Genomic DNA, 26,235 nt, shown 5'->3' on the forward strand with positions numbered 1-26,235 from the left:
AACTGAAGCTCCTCTAATTAGTTTTTTAATTATTAAAATGATTCATGTCTGCATTAACTGTATAATTAGCTTATGATCCATATTTTGTATGTTAATGCATTAAGATTAACAGCTATTTTCTGTTCTATATATGACATGTAATATTACTCTCTCTCAAACCAATAAAAAGAACGGACCAGCAAGTTATCTCTGGCATTACTACGTAGCACAATTTACACAATTTACACAAAAGCCATGGAGGAACTCAGCAGGTGTCACAACAAGCAAGAAGGTCACACTGCGTGACCTGCTGAGTTTCTCCAACACTTCTGTGCACTGCACCAGACCCCAGCAGCTGCAGATTTTCTTGTTCACCACAATTTACAGAGTACAGGACCACAATGAAAAGAAAGATCAATAAGAACCAAGCAAGGGTAACGTGGCGATAAGACAGTCCACAGCTCACACAGCTGCAGGTTGGGCTGACTTGCATTCCATAAAAGATTGCCTGCACATGGACTCTGAGGCCAAGATCAGGCTTTGTGAGGGCATAATCAAGTGGTAAAGAACCCCAGAAACAGGGTAAAAGAGGGGGAAAAAGCAGAAAATACTAGTGTCTGTGGAGGGAGAAACAGTAGATCATCAATCTGAAGTGCTATACACAAACATGCTCCAGGTGACGCAGCAACCATAGTTAGTAAAAGGTAACTGCTTCGCTGGCCTGACCTCTGACCTTTACTTCCTGTGCATGCTGCACGTCCAATACTGCCGATTTTCTTCAACCTGAAGCATTAACTGATTTCCTCTCTCCATGGCCGCTTCCCGTCCTGTTGTGTGTTTTAATAGACAGCACGAGAGGAGAACAGGCCTATTGGGGATTCCATGCTCGCGCACATATGCACCAACAAAAGAGAACACTGGTCCTTGTTGGGCAGGTTGGTCTGAAATCTAAATCCCAAGCCCTAGTCTTCCAATGAACAACTATGACACAAAAGTTTTCCACCTTTCACAAAGTACTTAATCTCCCCTGTATCAATCTTTAGACACTTCTGCTTTTCTGAACTCAATCCAAATCTCCTAAGTGTATCAGTATCAATTTCCATCTAGTTTAGACTTCTGGGAAGATCCTGACCATATTTTACTTTCTTAAAAATGAACTGTGCAAATACAAATCCCTGCCAGTTTTAAACATTACCTATTTACTAATATCCTTCGGAGGACACTGAGTGTGGCCTTTGGTAATATCAATTCACAGAGCCTATGCAATGGAAGCTTTCTGAGACTTAGAACAGGGGGATAGAGCCATTGCCTCTCGACTCCAAAGACCCTGGTTCAGTTCTGACCTCTGGGACTGACTGTGTGGAGTTTGCATGTTTTCCCTGTGACCACGCGGGTTTCCACCAGGAAGTCCTGTTCCCACCTACATCCCAAAAACATGCTGGTTGATATAGGTTAATTGACCGCTGTTGATTAATGTGTAGATGAGGGGAAAAATCTTGGGGTGGGGGAGTTGTTCAGAATGGGATGAATGCAAGATTTGTGTCAATGGATGGTTGATGGTCAATGGACTTCTTTCCATGCTGTGTGTCTCCATGCCTCCGACAGGTGCCTACTGAGCCCTCACTGAAAGCAAAAGTCATAATTAAAACTCACCCAGCATGGAACAAAGACATTCAACTGGGGCTCCAATTGGCAAATTTTGCCAATTCAAGACTACCCTCAAAATAGAGAAACAGCACTTTATATTCTATCTCACAGTCACCAACCAGACAGCATCTATAACGACTTTTCCACATTCCATTAACTCCCTCCCCAGTCTCCCTCTTTCCCTACCACTCTGTCTTCTTTGCTCCAGCTACCAATCTCTTCCCTCTCCTATCAGGGAGCTACCACCTGCCCTCTTCCCCTCCCCAACCCCTCTCTTCTCAGCTACTTTCTCTTCTTCCTTGTGTCCACCTAGTACTTTTTAGACTGTGCTCCTCCTGCCTTCTCCATCGCTCTTTCATCCACCTTTTAATTCAGCCATCTATCCATTTCTCCTGATTCCTGATGAACGTTGGTTCACCTTTATTTCCCATGGATGCTGCGTGGCCTGCTGCTTTTCTCTAGAACGTTAGAATTTAATTAAATTTTAGATCTAGACACTCAGCTCGGGAACAAGCCCTTTTGACCCATGAGCCTGTGCCATCCAATTACACCAATTGACCTACAACCCCCAGTATATTTTGAACGTTGGAAGGAAACCAGACCCCCTGAGGAAAACCTATGCATATATGGGGAGAACATACAAACAGCATGGGATTCAAACCATGGATTCAATCGCTGTCTCCATAATAGCGTTGCACTAACCGCTAGGCCAGACAAGTACTGCACTTGATCCCAGCAGCAGATTTTGCTGTTTTGTAATTGGCCAATTGCTGTGGGGGGAAGGGGGTGGTGGGCGCTAGAAATCATAAGGCATGGCTTTATGATGACTGATGTCTCTCTGAGCCTAGCAGTGTGGGTCTACCTGCTCCAGAGTTTATAATGAGAAGACACCTCAATGGAATTACAATATTCTTTAAGGGCCCAACTGCGTAGATGCAGCGAGGAAGTTTCCATGGACTGGGGAGCCCTGCACTAATCATTACTTCGGACTGAAATAAGATGAAATCTCTTCATTCAGATGATGGTCAAATACTGGAGCTCTGCCCAGAGAGATGTGAAACTGATCACTGCATTCAAAAGATTTCTGGAGAGTAAAGGAATGAGAGAAAGTATCATCATTTAGGAAAGTGATGTTGAGGCAAAGATCAGCCAACATCACACCGGATGGGAGAGCAGGCTTGAGGAGCTGAATGGCCTGACCTACTTCCAGTTCAGTGGTTCTCAATCACTTTCTTTCCACTCACATCCCACTTTAAGTAATCCCTAGGCCATCGGTGCTCTGTGATTAGTAAGGGATGACTTAAGGTGGAGTGTAAGAGGGAAGGGAAGGTTGAGAATCACTGCTCTAGACCCAATTGTGACTGAAATATTTTGCTGGAGAAAAATTGTCATTGGCCCATTTCCTTTGGAGTTCTGAAACCATGCACATAATGAGTCAATGAGGGACGATTAAAACAGGGGTTTTCAAACCTTTTCTTTCCACCCATATTACCACCTTAAGCAATCCCTTCCTAATCACAGAGCACCAATGGCATAGGGAATACTTAAAAGTGGGATGTGAGTGGAAAAAAAGGTTGAGACCTACTGGTCTAGCTATTCTCTTCTTAACCTGGTCCAGTTGCTTCATCCACAACATGAGGTGTCAGTGGAACATGTGGTTTTAAGCATAAATGGTAGTAAGAATTAGAAAAGGGAGCCAACCACTTCAGTTGGTATTTAAATTAATAGTATTAAAATATAGAATATAAAACATGTACATCCAAAACTGATTTTAAATCACATCTCTCTCTGAAGCCCATTTCACACCACCAACCCCCCTAAGAAGCAGGTAAATTTACCAAGCATGCAGTACCTGTAAGCCATTCACATTTAACCATGATTTACTTGGTTCATCTGGATCTCTTGGATCTAATTCAGCAGGGGGGGGGGGGTCCCACCTCCAGTGGGGATGTCACCAGAGATGCATTATGAACTCTCAGGCCAGTGATATGCACTCAATGTATAAAAGACCGTGGAGAAATCTACCGCAGTGGCCTTCAGTGTTCTTTTAACTTTCTTTTTTAACTTTGGCTTGGCTTCGCGGACGAAGATTTATGGAGGGGGTAAAAGTCCACGTCAGCTGCAGGCTCGTTTGTGGCTGACAAGTCCGATGCGGGACAGGCAGACACAGTTGCAGCAGCTGCAGGGGAAAATTGGTGGGTTGGGGTTGGGTGTTGGGTTTTTCCTCCTTTTTTTGTCAGTGAGGTGGGCTCTGCGGTCTTCTTCAAAGGAGGTTGCTGCCCGCCAAATTGTGAGGCGCCAAGATGCACGGTTTGAGGCGATATCAGCCCACTGGCGGTGGTCAATGTGGCAGGCACCAAGAGATTTCTTTAGGCAGTCCTTGTACCTTTTCTTTGGTGCACCTCTGTCACGGTGGCCAGTGGAGAGCTCGCCATATAACACGATCTTGGGAAGGCGATGGTCCTCCATTCTGGAGACGTGACCCACCCAGCGCAGCTGGATCTTCAGCAGCGTGGACACGATGCTGTCGACCTCTGCCATCTCGAGTACTTTGACGTTAGGGATGAAAGCGCTCCAATGGATGTTGAGGATGGAGCGGAGACAACGCTGGTGGAAGCGTTCTAGGAGCCGTAGGTGATGCCGGTAGAGGACCCATGATTCGGAGCCGAACAGGAGTGTGGGTATGACAACGGCTCTGTATATGCTTATCTTTGTGAGGTTTTTCAGTTGGTTGTTTTTCCAGACTCTTTTGTGTAGTCTTCCAAAGGCGCTATTTGCCTTGGCGAGTCTGTTGTCTATCTCATTGTCGATCCTTGCATCTGATGAAATGGTGCAGCCGAGATAGGTAAACTGGTTGACCGTTTTGAGTTTTGTGTGCCCGATGGAGATGTGGGGGGGCTGGTAGTCATTATTAATAATCCTGAGACAATTTAAAGCTCAGGTATGCGCTGAGAGTCCTGCCAGCCACATTGTGAAATATAACTGCACCCCACCCCCCCCCCCCACCCCATCACCAAGAGTCAGAGCTCCATTTATTTTTACTCCCCCTGCCCAGCTGGGACCTTTCACACTGCCAGATTACCTGCTACGGACCCACTAAATTAGCCGGTTCAACCCACTTGGTGGTGTGAAAGGGGCTCTCTCTCTCTCTCGCTCTCTCGCTCTCTCTCTCTCTCTCTCTCTCTCTCTCTCTCTCTCTCTCTCTCTCTCTCTCTCTCTCTCTCTCTCATACACATGTGCAAACAGTATCACACTGCAAAGCTTGCATTTTGCAACTCAAGGACAAGACTGCTAACCCAAGCCAATAACCCATTTACAATCACAGCAGACTTCATCAGCTTTGATGTAGGTTTCCGTTGCTCTTAGATTTTTGCTGGAAGCAGAGTCACTGTGATGGATGAGGATTTGGTTTACATGGAAGGAAAGGAGAGGGGGGAAGAGAGAGAAAGATGAATATGTCTAATCCCTTTTCCGCATTCATTTCCAACACTCATCCAACAAATTTCTGTCTATCAGCAATAACTATGCAAGAGATGGAACAGGTCAGGAACAGAAGCCCTGTGCTGTCTAAACACTGATGTCTAAACATCTCCTTCGATGCCATCCTGGACCCAAATTCCCTGAGATCAATTGTTGGGGGAAAGCACTGAGAGCAAGCATCTCACCTTCCGGTTGCCCTGATTTGTAGTTAGACAACATCTTATGATGTGGTAGAATCCGTGGAGAAGAAGTTAATTTAAAACGCTATCACACCTGTTCAGCGTAACTACCCAATCTGTAAACGACCATACCCTGAAGATCCTTGTCACGTCAGTGAAGCTGACTGGGTGAGGAACACTGGCTAGTTCACTGGGAAAACTAGCCTGTCACAAGTCCTGCAGCAAGCTAACTGGGGCATTGGGCTTCCTTACAGAGACAACCCACCCAGAGACAAAAACAAGCAGAAACAAAACAAAGCAGGAAGTGAGGGCAAGGCAGCTCACTCGGGAAACGGGCAAAAACTGGTCAGTGACCAGCGAGGGGCTCAGCAGCTAGAAGACGCACACAGGCTGCGGGTGGTTGGTGACTTGTGGTCAAAGGACCCACACAAGCTGTGGGCTGCTGGAGATTGAATTGTGGGAACCAGGTATCAGAACCGGGATTCGAGAGGGTGCTGAGGGCAAGAAGGGCCCCCGAAGTGCCTTGGGTGCTGAAGGCTTCCTGATCGTAACGGAGGTTTGGATCTGGACCTCAGGTTGCCAATGGATAGAACAGGCTTTTGTCCAGTAGCAAGAGTTCTGGAGGTGAATCCACGGACTCTCAATGACTGAAGGCACTCTCACTTGCTTCTCTTTCCCTTACTGCAAGGAGCACTGGGCAATACTAATGGGGCAGGGGAAGAAGGGGCGTGGGGGAGGGGAGGAAGGGGAGGGGAGGAAGGGGCGGGAGGGGGGAGAGGAGGGGCGGGAGGGGGGAGAGGAGGAAGGGGCGGGAGGGGGGAGAGGAGGAAGGGGCGGGAGGGGGGAGAGGAGGAAGGGGCGGGAGGGGGGGGAGAGGTGGAAGGGGCGGGAGGGGGGGGGGAGGTGGAAGGGGCGGGAGGGGGGAGAGGAGGAAGGGGCGGGAGGGGGGGAGGGGGGGAGGAAGGGGCGGGAGGGGCGGGAGGAGGAAGGGGCGGGAGGGGGGAGAGGAGGAAGGGGCGGGAGGGGGGGAGAGGAGGAAGGGGCAGGAGGGGGGAGAGGAGGAAGGGGCGGAAGGGGGGAGAGGAGGAAGGGGCGGAAGGGGGGAGAGGAGGAAGGGGCGGGAGGGGGAGAGGAGGAAGGGCCGGGAGGGGGAGAGGAGGAAGGGCCGGGAGGGGGGAGAGGAGGAAGGGCCGGGAGGGGGGAGAGGAGGAAGGGGCGGGAGGGGGGAGAGGAGGAAGGGGCGGGAGGGGGGAGAGGAGGAAGGGGCGGGAGGGGGGAGAGGAGGAAGGGGCGGGAGGGGGGAGAGGAGGAAGGGGCGGGAGGGGGGAGAGGAGGAAGGGGCGGGAGGGGGGAGAGGAGGAAGGGGCGGGAGGGGGGAGAGGAGGAAGGGGCGGGAGGGGGGAGAGGAGGAAGGGGCGGGAGGGGGGAGAGGAGGAAGGGGCGGGAGGGGGGAGAGGAGGAAGGGGCGGGAGGGGGGAGAGGAGGAAGGGGCGGGAGGGGGGAGAGGAGGAAGGGGCGGGAGGGGGAGAGGAGGAAGGGGCAGAGGAGGAAGGGGCGGGAGGGGGAGAGGAGGAAGGGGCGGGAGGGGGAGAGGAGGAAGGAACAAGAAGATGTGTACAGGGCAACAGGTAAGAGGGTAATGGATATAGATGGGAAGACAGAAGACAAAAAAGCTGAGAGGTGATGGGGAGAGGGCTACTCTAAACAGAGAGGGAGATGAAAGGGGTGGGGAGCTGGAGGAAAGGAAAGAGAGAAACTCTGGGAGGGATGTAACAGAAACTGGAGAAGTCAATGGTAATGCTGACTGTTGGAGAGAGGCCAGACATAATATTAGGTGCTGTCCTTCCAATTTGCAAGGCCATGGTCTAATGCCTTCAGTTCTGTCAAGTGGAGAGTACAACATTCCCTGGTGTGCACGTAAGAGACAACAATCTTGGACCTGAAACACTTCACCGTTAGTCAGGAAGGTGCAGCACCTCCTACACTTCCTAAGGAGGTTGAGGAGGCCAAGGCGACCGGCTCCTGTCTGACCACATTTTACAGAAGCAGAATGGAGAGGGTCCTGTCCGGCTGCATTACTGTGTGGGACGGTAGCTGCAAAGCACTGGACCAGAATTCAATACAGAGGATCATCCAAACAAAACTGGGGTCTCCCTTTCCTCTATTGAAGAGAAATACCGGGAAGAGAATTTCAGGACTGCCAGGCTGGGAAATAGTTCCTTCCCAAAGGCTGTGAAATCGATGAACAGAAACTGAGTGAATCATTCCAAAATAGTAATATATATTTATTATAAATTATGTTGTTACTGGGTTCTGTGTATTGTGTGTGTGCACTGTGGTCTGCAGAAATGTGGTTGTATACACAGATGATAATAAACTTGAACTTAATTGTGAGAGCTGCAGAAAATATCCTGGAAGTTTGACTGTCCAAACAGACAAATCACTGATCACCATCAGACACAGGACGGTTTCCTTTATTCCAGGGAATCTATTCAAGCTGTTTGCCATCAGCTGTGTATTGGCATCTCTTCATCATCCCAGCACATTTTGTTTTCTACAGGACATTAGACCCAACATTGCCCCTACAATACTCTGCTCCTAGTTCCATCCAAGAGATAAAGTTGCATCGACAATTACCAAACTTAACTATTCAAACCCCTTTGCTCACTCACAAGCAGTTTTTAACCACTCGTCTTCAGCTCACAACAGCCTAGGACCAACCCTTATGAAGTCAAACATATGTTCTCCACCAGTCTGCTGCCAGTCAAAGGATCAACAAAAAAATGCAAGAGAATGCAGAGCACTCAGCCAATTTGGCTGGTCCTCCCAGACCAGTTTCTGTGCATTCATTGGGCAGCTCAGGAACACCCGTAAGCAATGGAGAGGAGCACAAATGGCTTTTACACAGAAAATGGAACAGTAAAGCATAGAAACAGGGCCTTCAGCTCGCCAGTGACCACGATGCCAACCTAAACTAACCCCATCAGCCAACTCACGGTCATTGTCCCTCTATAACCCCCCCCCCACTCCGAAAAGTCTCTTCCACATTGCATCAGCTTCCTTCACTGCCAGCCGCAGCGTAATCCAGCCACCTACAACTCCTCATGAAGAGAATCCGTCTAACAAAACTAAACTTTCCCTCTCTATTCTAAGTGGAACTGAATGACATAAACTTGGACGCCATGCACAGCCACTTTGAGAGACCCATACAACAAATTTAGGTTGGTGTGGAACAAAGAGTGCACTGGACAGCTGGAGAAGCTATCTTCTGGCTGAAAATTTTTAACCAAGGCCCTTCTGTTTGTCAATGTGCCAAGATCCCATGGCAACATGGGACATTTCCTGACCGACATCCTTTAGCCATGACCACTGAAGCACTGCTATTTGTGGGATCTTATCAGTGCAAGATGCCACTACAATTCCTTCATTACAAAGCAACTGCATTTCAAAAGCAAACCATAATCTGTCGGGGGGTCTCAGTGGGTGGAGAAGGGCAGCCAACATTTTGTTTCAGAACCCTCCATTGAGACAGTCTTGATAAAGACAAAGCTAGACGTGACAGTTTTGGTGAAAGGTTCCAGCTCGAAACACCTTCATTCTTTTTCTCCTACAGATGCCACTCGACCCTTTCAATCCCCCAGCAGATGGTGTTTGGCTTCATATTCCAGCATTCACAGTCTCTGTGCATTTCAGGATTTTGATAGCTCAAGACCAGAGAAAGAGTAATATAAATGCAACTTTTGGGCCGCACAGTTTAAAACTCTGCAGCACGGACTGAAGGCTCCGTGTTTTATAACGCCATGCAATTCAAAAATAAAACCCACACAGATTGTATTTTCAGAGACTCTGCCACACCCAGTTTAAATGGGTGGCACCCAGCACTGCCCTATTGCTCCCGGGTCTGGTAACTGGCTCAGACAACTGGAATGATACAGACCCGCCCTGTTTCCAAGGAATAATAAATTCACGTCAGGTCATGCATCCCTGCACAGTTGTTCACCCAATCAGACATGCTGCTTCTTGTCAGCCTTGAAAGAATCTGAAGTCCCACACGCCACTAGATTTCATGTACATGATGACAGGTGAGAAAGGAATGGTTCAAACTTCCACAGAGCAGAGAGGAGTTTTTCCAACACCAACTAATTGAGAGATAGAAAAGAGGTTGAGCAGGCTTGACCTGGCCCTCTTGGAGCACTGAAGGATGAGGCTGATCTCATAGAGGTGTCTACAAAAACAGGAGGTGAATGCAGAGTCTTCTGACCAGAGTGGGGGAATTCATTACCAGTGACATAGGTTTATAGGGGGTGAGATTGAACAGGAACCTGAACCTTTTTGTGCACAATAAGGGGTTGGGTGTTTGAAATGGGCTGCCAGAGTAGATGTTTGAGGCAGGTCCCATTGCATGGGTGCAAAGAGAGATAAAGGCCAAAGACAGGCAGGTGGGACATTTTGGTTGGTGTGGGCAAGTTGGACCAATGCGTATGACCTATAACATGAAAGCTCTGTTAACACTACTCATTCCTCTGAGCCATCTCAAATGCATCTAAATCTCAAGCAGCCATTCTCAACCTTTTTTTTTGACTATGGCCCCCCTTCAGTCTCTGCTCAAAGTTTACGGGCTCCCGTCCCGAGAAGCAGTCAAATTTAGTTGGTTTCTTCCTGGCTTCTCTCCTACCGACTACATTAAAAAAAACAAGAAATATTTAATGATTTCGGTCTGTTGCCCCCTTGAATGTGACATGGGTCCCCTTGAGAATGGCTGATGTCAATCCTAAAATTACAGAGTGACCCCAATATCTTGAGAAAGTGAAAAACCATTTAATATGGATTTTAAAAACATCAGAACAAAACAATTTCCAAATGGTGCAACTCAAAAGCTGCAGATGCTGGAATATTGAGTGAAGAAAGAATTGCTGAGGGCACTCAGTAGGGGCAGACAGCATCCACGGAGGGAGGGAAGATTCATATAGGTTAATATAGGTTGGCACAACATCACGTGGGCCTCTACAGTGCTTAATGCTCCATGTTCTCCCTAGTTTAGGAGTCTATTTCTACCCATGGACGCTGTCTGACCTGCTGAGTTCCTCCAACAGTTCTTTGCCTGCTCAATTTCTAAATGGTGAAGGGGTCAGGGCCGTGAAGTTTAGGCTTGAGGATCCATGGAAGAGGTTTCTGAACTATTCTGGGCTGGTACAGAAAATAAAAGGGTTGTCAGGAAGGCTTGCCTTGTAATCTGGCAGTCAGGTGTACAATAGAAAGAAGTCACAAGCCAGCATTGTTTAGTACCGCGCTATTACAGAGCCAGTGGCCCAGGTTCAAATCCTCCACTGCCTGAAAGGAGTTTGTACGTTCTCCCAGTGACCCAAGATGTGCGGGGTCTGATGGTTAGCTGGTATGCATTTGCGTAGTGCTGGTTCGTGGGCTGAAAGGTCCTGTTACCGGTGCCCCTATCTACAAATTTAAAAATTACATTATGCTGCAGCTATGCTGGGTCCTGACTGTACACTTGTGCAGTGGTAGCACGGCAGATATTGCCAACAACCTAGGGGCCAGAGTTCAAATCCCAGAAGGACAACTCTGGAATACAAATCAGATTTACAACTGGAATATAAAACATTGCATCACAAGAATTCATGGCCTCAAAACTACCACGCTGTTGCAAAGATCCCTCCTATTTAAAAACTGATAGATTTGTTCGAGGTAATTGAAAAACATGGCCTCCTTCCCAACCAACATTCCTGCATATGGGGGAGGTGGTCACGAGTTCCCAGTATTAGGCCCCTCACGTCTCTGGGTGAGAAAGGCTGTAGACAAGGTGAGTGTTGTTGAGCTGAGTGAGCTGTTGCAGTACATCTGCCTACATGCTTCAGTGGCACACTGTTATTGTGGACTGGTCCTTTCACATTCAATGGTCAGCCACGAGACCAGTTCAGGTGTGGCAACACTGAAGGATTTCAGACAGCATATGGGCCGAGAATCCGAGCAAGAGAAAATTCAGACCCACACCTATCAATATCAGTTTCCAGTGAGGCTGAATGGTTGCATCCATCAGTATTCCTCAAGCAGGAGGTACAGTCTGGCGAGGCCAGACCAGCTATTGCATCTGCAGGTTTCTGGCAGAGACAAAATCCACAGTGACGAACGATAAACTCCAGGCTTGTGAAGGATAACAGTTTCTCTTAAAATCAATGTGGGCTTATCATGACCATCTGAAGAAGGACTGTAAGACATGGGCAATGAAACAGCACAGACGAGATTGCAGCTGAACAAGAGGCAAGGCAGAACAGACTGGTTAAACAACCGCAGCAACACAGCAAAAGCTGCATCCCACTGGGCGCTGGTTCCATCTCATCATCTCACCCATTTGCTGTCTGAAGTTCTGTCCTACACACATCTGAGGTAAGCAAGTTTGCACCACTTTGCAATGTCAATTAATTCTGCCTCCAGCATTGTTTGCTGAGTATTTGAATACAGAGGTGCACCTGATGATGGGCTGGGAATGTGGGAGAGGTTGTTGTAGGAACGTCACAGATCACAAGAGGCAGTGTAAAGTTAATTCACCTGCAATACACTCCCTGTCATCGGTATCTCTTGGTGTTTGAAATGGCAGATGATTGCGTGGGACAGGAAGGTTATAATAGTCACTGGTGTGGAGTTATATCTTCACATGCCTTACAGGCAGCTATAATAAGAGACTGTTAACAAGCACATACATTAGGAAAACATCAAACCCAAATGAGCAGCACGTACTCTCACAAATTCATATTCAAAGTCAAGATGAGCTATTCTGAGATGCTATTATTTCACCCAATTTCTCTCTAATAATTTTATCATGTGCCATTCTGTACTGTAATGGGACAATAGTCAAAACCCCTACCTCAGTTATATACAGTAGAAACTTGTACCCCCTGCATTGCAGCTTTGGTCTATCCATTCATAAATTTGTGGTGCCCATACCACATCTGAGTGCAGGTATGTGGCAGTCTGCATGGTCGAGAATGGAATCCCATGGAAACATACAAGCTCGAAAGGGAAGTGGAGTTCTTTCAAAACCACAAAACACAGAAGTAACATTAGACCATTCAGTCCCTCAAAACCCTCTATTGGATTGTGGTTTAACCGCTTCAAGTATCTTCACCTGGTAACATACAGCAATGGAAATGCATCCTCTGAGCCATATTCAAGAATACAGTATGAAGTAACAAACTTGTGGCTTCCACATTGGCACCCAGAGAAACATAATCTAGAAAGGAAAGAGAAGTTCTTCCAACACCTCAGTGATGTACATGGATCAATAATTAAAGATAGACAGACAACCTCCTGACCCACATGCCAATAATATTCAGTAGCAGGTCATTATCTTCCAATCCTGCTCCTTGATGTTGGACAATTACACACCTCTAACTTGCAGCACTACAACCGGGAATAGGATGCCAGACCTGCATCCATAAACACACACAGTAAGTGTGTATTTTCTCCACCGTAACCCAGTAACACTCAAACCTCCAGCTCTGTACTCCAGCCAGTACAACCACACATTGCTCAAGTGCTCTAAACCACTGACAAACAAGTTCAACTCAACACCACATCATGAGAGAGGCTTCACCTCAGCACTGAATTCCTGGTGATACGTTGCGAGACCAGTAGCCAAGTACCACACATTAATGAAATTCAGTGATGGGCCCACATTAATAACCACATTCCAGAACCCCGTACCCACCCTCCAGAATCGCGAACTAGAGAGATATTGCCATGGTTCTGCACCCACTCGACTCCCCTCAAAGGCGGTGGCAGCCCTGCACGCTCCTGCACCATGTGCTATGACAGCCCTCTTTCTTCCAGAACCTCAAGCCAGCTGCATATTCCTTTTTTTTTAAAACTTTATTTAAAATTTTATGACATGAATAAAATAAAAATTACATTTAAAGAAATAATAAAAAATAAGATAATAAAAATTAGAATACTACATCATTAGACTACACAAATTAACCCAGCAGCTGCATATTCCTGAACTCGCCTGAACCGTCCAGCCTACTGGAACTTCCACTGCAGCATCCTTGAGATGTACAGTGCACACCCAACATCTTTCTCTACTAAATTCTAGTGCTCATACCTCAATAATGTAAGGCCAAGTACCTAATCACCTACTTCCCACACTGCTCTCCAGTGACATCATCAATAGTGATGTACTTGCAGATCACTACCCTCTCACTCTACATCCGAGAGAGGCAATAATGGTCCTTGAACATCTGCTCTTGCATTCGTGTGATGGACAGTAGCCTTCAGTGTCATTATACAGTGACTGAACTGAGATACTCAGTGACCTCAAGAAGGTAGGCAACATTATAAAGGAGCCCCGTCACCCTTGTCATAACCTCCTCACTGTTATCTTCAGGGAGAAGGTACAGAAGCCTTAAGTCCATTAACTCTAGGTTCAAGAGCGGTTTTTATCCAACACCTATCAGGCTCTTGAACATCCCATTACTACCCCAAGGTTGAACTATTCTGGGACCACCAAGCAAAAATTATAGATATCAGTCAGTGTTTGCTGCATTAACTACAACTGTAAACATTTATTTACTGTCTCAATCCCTTTATATTTATTCTCTCTTTTTCAGTCTTGGCATATCGTGGTAATTTAATGTATACTTTGGCAGCTGGTGTGTCTTTCAAACCTGTTTGGATGGAACAAGTCCGAATTTTGGTGCATTTGAACATTGAACTTATGTACATGACAATAAACTCATTACTCATGACAGAACTGTGATATTCAGCACCAATCCTCAAGCATCTAACACCCCAGATTTTCTACCACAGTGTAATAGCCCACTGTTTTAAAATGGAAACTGTGTAATCAAGTACTATTCATCAACCAAGCTCCCAAATGCACATTTATCCTGTATTATACTGAGAGATGAAGGTTAAAAGGTAACTTCAGCTAGAAGATTATGGGGGACCTTTTTCCCAGGGCAACAGTATCGAACACGAGTGGACGTCAGTTTAAGGTGAGTGGAAGAAGGTTTGGGAAGATGTCAGAGGTAAGTGAAATATCGTTTAAATCAGAGAGTGGTGGGTGCCTGGAATGTATTAGTGGGGGTGGTGGCGGAGGTTGATATAATAGGGACATTCAAAAGGCTCTTAAATATGCACATGGAGGCAAGAAAATGAGAGCGTTAAGGGTGTGAGGTAGGGAATGATTACAGGAGATTGATGTGGAGAGAGTTTACGTAGGTCAGCACAACATCGTGGGCTGAAGGGCCTGTACTATGCTGTAATGCCCTATGTTCCGTCCTTGTACCCAGCCACATGTTGCACAGCTCTCAGTGCTGACTCCAGACGTCATTCACAAACCCAAAGCTGCATTCTGCTACTCAAATGAATGAACGAACACCACACAGAAGGGAGGGAGCTGGGACCAACCATCACCTGCCTGGCTCCAACGAGATTTGCTCACGTTATCACAATTGTTCCATCTTTTCAAGTCCATCAGCTGTCACAGTCACTGACCTTCAACTGTTCTGCTTACCACCCAAGACCTCGGCAGCTGCAATCCTGCCTGGAAATGGGGGAGGGGAAGCTCAGAGCTCAGGGTTTGATTTCAAGGCTTCCAAACTGTTTTCACCCCTTCCATATCCTCAAAATTGGTCACAAGTATCTCACTCCTAAGGAGCTTGTTGGTAAAAGAAGGCAATTTGAGTACCTGCGTAATTAGTAACCACCACCGATCTTTCTTTTCCTTCTTTTAGAGGTTCCAAGAGGCTATTTCAGGTGGCCAGAATACCCCGATGTAAAGCCACATATTCTACCCCTATGCAGCTCTCGGGGTAGACACACACTCTCTAACCCTCCTCCAGGAGGGATAATCGCCGGAGCACCAAAGTCCCCATAGGCACCTGAAAGCGGCTGCTAAGGGGCGGGCTGATGATGTCGCAGTGACGTCGTCAGCCCGAGACACTTGGCACAAATTTGGAAACATAGTGTGCAGGAAGGGAACCTCGTTCTGAACAGAGAAAGGCTGAAACCATCATCAGTATTTCTCTTGCCTGCTCCAGGTCCGCCATAATCCTGTGTTCCTTCTGCTTCTCCTTCATCGCACTTCAATTGTCATCACGTCAGTGGACAGGAGCCGGAGTGCACTCCAAGGCACCTCCCGTGCAGTTGTCCCTTTCAGGTGGACAGTGCAGCGCTTTCAGGACTACCACCTGAACAACAATTCCAAAGCTATGCATCCACTTCTGCAGGCACATTCTTGGCGGAGAATGTACCTGAAAGCAGCTAAGAGCTCGGTGGTTAGAACACTGGCCTTGTAAACCAAGGGTCACAAGCTCATTCCTCACTGGGGCCTCATTTCTGTGATGGGTGTTTGACAAAGTAGTGACTTCCTCTGTCTTCCTTACAGTAGACAAAAGTTTAAAAATTTCATGTACATTACATTCTAAATGTAGTATTATGTGACAACAATGGAAACTTTTTATTCCACTGACTGCCACTTGGAGAAATATGTGCATATTGTGGATCACCCATTCTTAATGGGGACTTCTCTCCAGCTGACAACTTAAAAAATATTTTAAGATTTCAATCCATGGACTCCCTCAAATGAGCTGTGTCTCCCGGTGAGAGGTGGGGGAAGGAATATTATTGTCGGGTTGGAAAGAAGTCCCCATTGAGAATGACAGCTTCACAGGGAAGGGGGCCCATAAACTTTGAGGAGAGATCTGGGGACCCACAACTGTTGTGCCGGGCTCCAAGCCCGAATCGATTCACAATAACAATCTTCTGAAAGCCACATTATATTTAAAACATATTGATCTGGGGAGTTAAGGAGATTGCAGGCTTCAGTCAGTGACCAATCACAGCCTAAGGCCACACCTGATATCTCAGCACTTCTGAAGTTGCATTCTTTCTCAGAGGCCGGGGAGAATGGAACCTGCTGACACTTAGACCTGTGGGTACTTACCACTATAATGAGAAGCAAAGAAAAACTGCAGATGCTAGAAATCCAAGATAAAAGTAGAAAATGTTATTAATACTCAGTAAGTTGAGAAGCGTCATGAAGGATACAGGAATAACAGACTCATCAGGTCAGATAAAGATTTCTAAATCAGAAACCCACCACGTCTGTTCATCGCTCCATGGATGCTTCCCAACCTGCTGAGTATTTTCAGAACCTTGTTTTATCACTGGACAAAATGTCCTCTTACTAAAGAGGACATCCACAGAAAAGTGAAGGTTACAGGAAGTAAACTGGTTAGATTACGACCATTCACCTAAACTAAACATGCCAATCATACTCGTGTTTTGTGTGCAGACAACACCTAAAACAAAGCTCCCATTCACACTCATTGGCTTTGGCCCAATTTTGGAAGTGGTTTACCAACATCTTCCAGCATTCAACACCAACAACTATTTCCAATAGCACAGAACAAAACAACACAAGGCTATTATCTGACAACCAAGCCAAAAATGATGATAGGGCAAAGACTTGTCAAACATTAGTTGAAGCTTCATCTTAAAGGGGAGGCAGAGGGGTTTAGAGAGGGCTCTGGGTCCTCACAGCCAAGATAAATTGCATTTGGCTCTTCCAATGGAGCAAAACATCCTATCATTCGAATGTGAAATGTCTGCAGTCGCGTAGAGACAGTCACCCATCTCTTTGTAGACCATGGATTTGCTGAGTGTGTGGAGAAGGATGCAAGAGTCCTTGTAACGGTTCATCCCCAGCAGCAGCGTGACAGAGGATTATCTGATTTAAGGGCTGTTCCTGGAGACTCAAGCAGGGACAGATATCGAGATATCTGCAAGATCATCAGCTCAGTGAAAGATGCTCTTTGGTCTGCCTAAAACCTTTTGGTTTTCCAGCATACCGAGATGTCTGTGAGGGAAGGCTGCAAGAGGATGCACTGAGGCTTGGGTGTTGTGGGGAAGGATCACAGTCTTGATACCGGTCAACCCAAATTCAGCCAATGAGGTCACAGATACTTCCACATAATACAAAACCTTGACCAACCTTCCTGCTTAGTTTAAAAAGTGCAATTAAAAAAAAGATTTAATCATTTATCTTAAACAAGAAAATCTGTATATGCTGGGGTTGAGTGCAATACACAAAAGGTGCTGAAGAACTCAGCAGACCATGCAGCATCCATAGGAAGTGAAAGGCAACTAATGTTTTGGGCCTGGGCCCTTTGTCATGTCATGTCAGGTACAAGCAAAAACAGGGGTGGAAGAGGCGGGGAGAAATAGAGAAATTAATCGTTTATCTCAAGGATTTAGTTACAGCCTTGATACAAAGAGTGGTGCAAACCCCAACTCCCCTGATGCCATACACCTTACCACAGAGGCGTTTTGTTCTGCTCATTGGCCCTCTGGGAAGCCATCACTTCTATCAGTAGAACTTTTTAAAACTAAAGCTCACTAAATGCTTTCTCAGTTCAAGAAATCCATCTAAATTTTACCCAAATGTCCAGATGAGAAACAAACGTGGAACAATTTTTTTTCCCGATCCTCAATGACTGCATTCCTATTTAATTTCCCCCCACATTTCCATCAAGTTGTCCTTGACTCTGCCGCACAGTTGTGACAATCTGCAAAAGCAAATAAACAAGCCACCCACACAATCTTCGGTATGTGGGAGGAAACTGGAATAATGTGCAAACTCCACGCCGTCAGTTCTGGAGCTCAGAACTGAACCCAGATCACCAGGGATGTTAGATCGCAGCTCTACAACCGTGCTGTGACAAATGTATTAGCCCACTTAAGATGCCACGGTGCTTTATAAATAAAGTTACTGTCCATGCTGTAGGCATATAAAACATGTACAGTCTTGATAAAACAAGGGGGTAGGAAAGCATATCCAATAAAACTTCAGACATAAAATACAAAGTTTTACAGGGGTATTGGAAGGTACTGGGTGGAGCACAGTGATCTTTCAAAGAACTCTTAAAGGCAAAGACCACTGAAACCTCCATGTTCTGTATAGTACTGCCATTCTCAAGGAGATAACCTGTTAACCTTCACTCTGACCACTGCAACAGCAAGATCCTCCCAATATCCAACCACTTCAACTCCACGCCCCATTGCCGTAGTGACATGTCTATCCATGGCCTAGTACTGCCAGGCTGAGGCCGCTCATAAATTGGAGGAACAACACCTTATATTCCATCTTGGCAGTCTCCAACCAGACAGCATCAATGAACTTCTCCAATTTCTGTTAATCGTCTCTCATGATCTCTCGCTTTCCCTCATCCCTATATCTGCTTTTATCCAGCTCCCCACCCCTTTCCACTCTGAGCAGAGAGTATCATTTTTTGCACACTGCCCTCTCCCCATATCACTTCTCAGTTTCTTTTACTTCTGCCCTCCTACCTGTATTAAAGTGATCATCTCAGTCACCCTAACCCTTCATTCACACCCACCTTCTCAATCAAGAGTCCGCCTCATTTTTTGCCACTCCTGTAGGTGTTGACCGCCTGTTATTTACATATACAGAGAGACCTACTACATCTCTCCACCACTTTTGTGCATTGCACTAAACCCCAGCATCTGCAGATTTTCTTCTTTACCTTAATCTGTTAACAGTGCTGCTTTTGCCTGCAGTGCTCTGCGTTAGGGAATACATGTTCACCATTCATAAAATTAAAGAGAGAATTCCCATAGGAGCAATAATATTCCATGAAACCTCACATTGAGCAACACCAGTCATGAACTACACATATTTCCCTGTCAGTGAATCATTGAGATTAATCCCAGTACAAAGAAAGAATAGGAATGGCAAAGTAACTTGGTGCAAATTATCCTGCAGAGTCGGTGGGTGTCAGCAATGCAGCCGTGTAAGAATAAGCTAACAATGCCACACACTCCGATAGCTCCCCCCATCCCCCTCCCTCTCTCCACCCCATCCCCCTCCCTCCCTCTCTCCCCTTCCCTCTCCCTCTTTCCCCATCCCCCCTCCACCCCCAATCCCCGACTCTCTCCCCAGCACACCGCTCCCCTCCCCAGCACACCGCTCCCCTCCCCAGCACACCGCTCCCCTCCCCAGCACACCGCTCCCCTCCCCAGCACACCGCTCCCCTCCCCAGCACACCGCTCCCCTCCCCAGCACACCGCTCCCCTCCCCAGCACACCGCTCCCCTCCCCAGCACACCGCTCCCCTCCCCAGCACACCGCTCCCCTCCCCCCCACCTCCCCTCTCCCCCACCTCCCCTCTCCCCCACCTCCCTTCCCCTCTCCCCCACCTCCCCTCTCCCCCACCTCCCTTCCCCTCTCCCCCACCTCCCTTCCCCTCTCCCCCACCTCCCTTCCCCTCTCCCCCACCTCCCTTCCCCTCTCCCCCACCTCCCTTCCCCTCTCCCCCACCTCCCTTCCCTCTCCCCCACCTCCCTTCCCCTCTCCCCCACCTCCCTTCCCCTCTCCCCCACCTCCCTTCCCCTCTCCCCCACCTCCCTTCCCCTCTCCCCCACCTCCCTTTCCCTCTCCCCCAGCACTCCTCCTCTGCCCCATCACCCTTCCCCCCTCTGTCCCCCACCATCCCTCTCCTCTCACCCCACCACCCTCCCCTCTCCCCCACTACCCCTCCCCTCACCTCCCCTCACTCCCTCACACACATCCCACCTTATTTTTATGCTGGTTCTTCCATGTACACTGCATCTCATTCTATCCTTGCTCACTCTCTCTCTCTCTTTCAGCATGTTCACACAGCATTGATAACACAACAGTTCACTTCTACTCTCTCTGTCAATTGTGGGAAAGCTGAATCATATTCCACAGGCCGGCAGGACGCGAGCTTCAACTTACCAGGAAGCTCAGAGTGTACTGGGCACAAAGCTCACATCCTGTCCTCCTCAAAAAGACTGATCTAATTATCTTGTTGTCTCACTTACTGCTCAACTTATTGCAACAGGATACAGAAAGAGGAATGAGGAAAGAGAAACAGAGAGGGGAAGGAAGGAAGGAAAACAAGGGAGAGAAGAGCAGGTAAATGCAGGACACTAATCAGGTGTGCAGAGAAAGAAAAGGAAGTGAAGGGATGAAGTGGGGGGGGGGGGGGCGGGAAGTCAATACAAGAAGTATTCCACACTCTTCCAAATCATCAACTTTAGCACCCTGAACTTGTTCTAAGTGCACTCTGCCGTGTACCTCTGCATACATTGACACGGGACAACACCACACCTGGACACGGGACAACACCACACCTGGACACGGGACAACACCACACGTGGACACGGGACAACACCACACACACACACACAAAAAAAAGGCATCATTTTGTTTCACTGATTCATCAGAAGATGCTGCTGTTACTTTCACTGTAACCAGTGGCTGGAAAAGGAGAAGAACCAGTCTCTGGGTGATGTGCCTTCTCTGTATGTCACCATGAGCAGGATGAAGCAAATTTAGTCACACTGCATTATTTGGACTGTTGCAAGATAGCACTTTCTTCATAGCGATTTACATTGCCCCATTTCATTTAATTGGATCAATGGCATTAAATGGTTAATGTGTGGTACAGAACTTCTGCATTTTCATTGTACAAAGATTTGTTAACCCAGAAGATTCATCTCCTTTGCTTACAAATTCCTCATCAATAACAACTTGCTTCTTCACGTGAACTTATCAGATCACAGTTAAAACCAAGGAGACGTTCGTCCAGGTGACCAACAACTCAAAGTTGGAGATTGAAAAGGAGCAAAGAGGTAGGGAGGAAACGTGGAGTTTAGCTTGGGGACGACGAAGCACACGAGCGTTCATGTGGGCGGAGGAAACACAAGATCCATAAATGGCCATTCCACTGCAGCGGAAAATTGGAGACCGTGGAGGGACGTGAATACAAGGCTGAGGAACTAAAGCTAGTGCAGACCAGTGAGCAGAAAGCCAAGGGGCTGTTGGAGACATAGGAGCCAAGATTTTGTTTGCTGGGCATGTTATTAGCAATAATGCTTTAAAAATATTAAACTTATCACACTTAAGATCCATCCAATTCACCGACAAGACCACATACTGTCCTGAAGCTCACCTAAAGATCCACTGGGAATCACCTCACTCACGTTAACAACCGAACTAACATCACACGGAGCACTTAACCAGATCAACCACGAAACCAACAATGGTTTCCACACGCAGAACTTTATATAGGACATTTTCTACATGGGTTAATCACTGTGAGCCCTCAACTTCTCTATCACATGGTTCCAACTCCAGGAGAAACTCCAGACTGCTTCTCTGTGAATTATTCATCAATGGTATAAATATCGTTGAACAGCATTTTTTAATGTATCAAGACATTCTGTAAACTCAGTGAAGAAGATGTAAAATATTGATATGGAAAGACAAGATGGAATATGAGAACAAGCTGCGAGAAAGAGAAAAATGGACAACAAGAACATTTATATATAGATAAATAAAGGGAAACACAATAGCGATGTGTGGTTCCTTACAGACAGGAGGATTTATAATGGGAAATTTTTAAAAAGGCAGACGAATTGCCATGCATGGAACACTTTCAAAACTTAATAGCCTGAATATGTCGGGGATCATCTAATCTCACAAGCTAAGCAGGCAAAGGACTGGTCAGTACTTGGAGGGGAGACCAGGTGCTGTAGGTTTCTGTGAGGGGCGATGGTCAATGTGGCAACTCTTGTCTCCCTTACAGTCAACAAGGTTAAAGAATTTTGTGTATGTTACATACTAAATGAAGTATTTATGTGACAATAATGGACCCTTTACCTGCTTTATACATTAGAGAATCAAAGGTTGTGCAAGAACAAGGAACTGGTGAGCTTGAAAGCTGATAAATCACAGGCACCCAAGATCACTGCAGAGGCCGAGGGAGCACAGAGAGCAAATCCACAGACACTCGATGACTCCGAAGGGACTATCTTTTGCTTCTCTTTCTCTTACTGTGGTGGTGGTGCTGGGCTAGTGGTGCTTTTTTTTGCCTGCCTTTACAGCAGGTAAAACTTAACAATCTTTGTATACCCATTACATGACAATAAAGGAATCTTGAATCCACCTTCCAGGGTTTTAAAAGAGGTGGCTTCAGAGATAGAAGATGCTCTTCCAAAATTCTACCGATTATGGATTTGTTTTTGTGCATCACGGTGTTTCAAATGCTCCACCACTATTTAAGCGATGTTGAACCTGGGTCACTGGCGCTGTAATAGTGTTGTACTAACTGCTCCACTATCTGTGCCACTCCTTTCATCTCAGGGCCATTTTCTTGCCCAGTCTCCACATTCCTGGATTCCCTCAATTTCCCAAGATCCATTGATCTCTGTGATGCATTAAATCAATGAGTGAGACCCCCAGAGCCCTACGAGAAAGAATCCAGAGGCTCACCACCCTCTCAATGAAGATCTAATCTACCCATTTTAGTCCTAAACAGTTTTCCCCCATTTCTGAAACTCAGGCAGGGGAAACATCTTCCTTACGCAGAGCCTGTTGAAACCCCTTAAGAACTTGAATTTTTCAGTGAGGTTTCCTTTCATTCTCCAAAACTCTACAATCCCATTCTACACAGACTCTCCTCATTCAGCAATCTCTTCTTCCCTGGAACTTAACCAGCGAATCCTCATCATTCCCTCTAGGGCCAGTGGTTCTCAATCTTTTTCTTTCCACTCACATCCTACCTTCAGCAATCCCTGTGCCATCTGTGATTAGTAAGGGGATGTGGGTGGAAAGAAAAAGTTTGAAAACCACTGTTTTAATCATCCTCATTGACTTGTTATGTGCATGGTTTCAGAACTCCAAAGGAAATGGGCCAAGGACAATTTTTCTCAAGCCAAATATTTCAGAAACAATTGAGTATAGAGCAGTGATTCTCAACCTTCCCTTAAGTAATCCCTTACTCATCACAGAGCACCGACAGCACAGGCTCTGCGTAAGGAAGATGTTTCCCCTGCCTGAGTTTCAGAAATGAGGGAAAGCTATTTAGGACTAAAATGGGGAGCTAGATCTTCATTGAGAGGGTGGTGAGCCTCTGGATTCTTTCTCATAGGGGGTTCTGATGTATCACTCATCGATTTTATGCACGGATCTTAAGCGAGATCAACGGATCTTGGGAAATTGAGGGAATCCAGGAATATGGAGACTGGGCAAGAAAATGGCCCCGAGATGGAAGGAGTGGCACAGATAGTGGAGCAGTTAGTACAACACTATTACAGCGCCAGTGACTCAGGTTCACCGTCGCTTAAATAGTGGTGGAGCACTTTCATTACTTAAAGTGGGATGTGAGTGGAAAGAAAAAGGTTGAGAACCACTGCTCTGTGCTAAGTACATCTCTTCTTGTGTAAAGAGATCTAAACAATAAGCAGCACACGAGATATGGTTTCAAGGCCCATACAATTGTAATAAGACATCTTTACTCCTGCATGAATAAATGAAAGCCAAGTTATGAACTGGCCTTTATTCACTTGCTTTGCATGCATGTTGGTCCTCAACAATTGGTGCATCGACACACCAAGGCCCCTTAAAAAATGAGCAGTGCCTTCATCTCTCACCAATGAACATGTGCTCCAATTTTCTGTTTTGAGGCACCTCCCTGACATTTCATCTGTTATGTTCCATTCCACTTGCTCAATTTGTCAATGTCCTCTTGAAAGCCTCTTCTCCATCATCTTCTAGCCTCAGACTTGCACCTCTCGTGTCATTATCAAAATTGGTACAGGAGACCATCAAAAGGTGGGGCCAACGCATTAATCCTGACTAGTGCCAGCATCTCAAACTAAGAACGGCCCACTTATTCCCATTCTTTGCTGCTTATTTAGCAGAAGAAATATCTGAGCTCGTGCAAGTCATAGGAAGGGAAGAGAGAGGCAGCAGTGAGATGGAGCTAATGTGGAGACAGACATCTGGTTTCAATAATGCTGCCAAGGAACAGTTTGCTGATACAAGCCTGGAGGGCTAAAGAGAGACTGGCAGTGGACATAGTTAAAAGAGAAGCAATTGGGGAATGGGGTAAGAGAGATGTGGGTGGAGCATGGAGTGGTCAAAGGCTGTGGAGAGGGGCTAGATTAGAGACTTTGATTAGAACAGAAGCACCTCAAGATAATAAACTGTATCAAAAGGTTGTACCCCTGGGAGTGCTGCACTGTTGACAGGGCCAACCTTCAATCCACAACCTTCTTGCCCCACCCAATACAATCCCTTGCAAAACTCCAGTGCAGGTATTTCTGCACTGGCTCGTTTCTATCCTTCAACCCAACCTGTCGGGAGATCCGCGATGATTATGCTGGTTTGTCTTGTACAGGTCAGCTTCCAGGGTTTCCAACATTACAGTTGTAATTCAAAATCACTAATTGGTTGATCAGGCCACATGATCAGAGATCAAAAAACAAAGGCTGGAAAGACTCAGCAAGAAATGTACAGTTAGGGTCCAGACCTTTTTACAAGATATAGTTCCATGAAAATGGTTAAATTAAGACATACAGTACAGTAACAGGCCTTTCCAGCCCAAGTCAATGCTGCCCCAAATACCCCATTTCACCGACCACTGACTGCAAGTTTTGAACGGTGGGAGGAAACCAGAGACCCCAGATGAAATCCATGTAGACACAGGGAGAACAATCAGACAGACAGAGGTGGATTCAAACCCTCAGCATGATGCTAACCATACTGCCCAGGTAGACAGGGTAGGAAGGAAGGCAATTGGTGTGTTTGCCTTCATCATCAGGGCACTGAATTCATGAGCAAGGACATCATGTTACAAGACATTGATGAGATCGTACTGCAAGCTATTCTAATCACCCAGTATTCAGTATGAGGAATGATGTCATTACATTGAAAGGTCGCACAAAGTATTCACAAGAATGCTTCCAGGACTGGCATGCCTGGTTTGAAGGGGAGACTTGCTAGGCTAAGACTTTTTTTTCCTGAGTCTAGAAGGAATCTTGTAGGGGTATACAAAATAATACAAATAACAGGCGTAAGTAAGACGTTGACTTTTTTCCAAGGAACGGGGAGTCTAGAAGAGGGTGAGAGGGGAAATATTTAAATAGGACCCAAGCGGCAACTTTGAGCATCGTAGAGGGTGGTAGTAGATATGTTGAACAAGCTGAAAGGAAATGGCAGAGGCAGGAACAATAGCAATGTTAAAAGGACATTTAGACAGCATGCAGATAGGTTGAAGGGGATCTGATGGGACTTGCAGAAGTAGACAATTTAGTCAACAGGGATAAATTAGACCAATTCATGCTGTGAATTCTACAAACAACTCTGACCAGATTATTTGGCGGCTGATTCAGAAAAGCAGTACATCACATAATGTGTCGCTGACTTTCACTCACTTCTAGCTATAATCATTGAATTAAAACCTCTGTTCAGTGTGTGCATAACTCCAATAAAACTAGGGTGATGCAAATGACCGCCACTCACTCATCCTCAAGTAACAATGGGTCTGTGGTCCACATTTCCCTGAGAGTAACATGGACAGGGGCCGGGGAGAGGCGAAGAGGGACGAAGCGGGGCCGGGGAGAGGCGAGGAGGGACGAAGCGGGGCCGGGGAGAGGCGAGGAGGGACGAAGCGAGGCCGGGGAGGAGGCGAGGAGGGACGAAGCGGGGCCGGGGAGAGGCGAGGAGGACGAAGCGGGGCCGGGGAGAGGGCGAGGAGGGACGAAGCGGGGCCGGGGAGAGGCGAGGAGGGACGAAGCGGGGCCGGGGAGAGGCGAGGAGGGACGAAGCGGGGCCGGGGAGAGGCGAGGAGGGACGAAGCGGGGCCGGCGAGAGGCGAGGAGGGACGAAGCGGGGCCGGCGAGAGGCGAGGAGGGACGAAGCGGGGCCGGCGAGAGGCGAGGAGGGACGAAGCGGGGGCCGGCGAGAGGCGAGGAGGGACGAGCGGGGCCGCGAGAGGCGAGGAGGGACGAAGCGGGGCCGGCGAGAGGCGAGGAGGGACGAAGCGGGGCCGGCGAGAGGCGAGGAGGGACGAAGCGGGGCCGGCGAGAGGCGAGGAGGGACGAAGCGA

General features: G+C 47.1%; 1 protein-coding gene across 6 annotated transcripts in view; it reads right to left on the minus strand.

Annotated features, from left to right (window-relative positions):
- map7d1a (MAP7 domain containing 1a) overlaps positions 1-26,235 on the minus strand; it is a 163,856-nt gene that overhangs the window by 89,626 nt on the left and 47,995 nt on the right. The gene's annotated exons all lie outside the window — the stretch shown is intronic.

This window comes from Narcine bancroftii, chromosome 8 (assembly GCF_036971445.1).
Source record: "Narcine bancroftii isolate sNarBan1 chromosome 8, sNarBan1.hap1, whole genome shotgun sequence".
Classification (NCBI taxonomy): Eukaryota; Metazoa; Chordata; class Chondrichthyes; order Torpediniformes; family Narcinidae; genus Narcine; species Narcine bancroftii.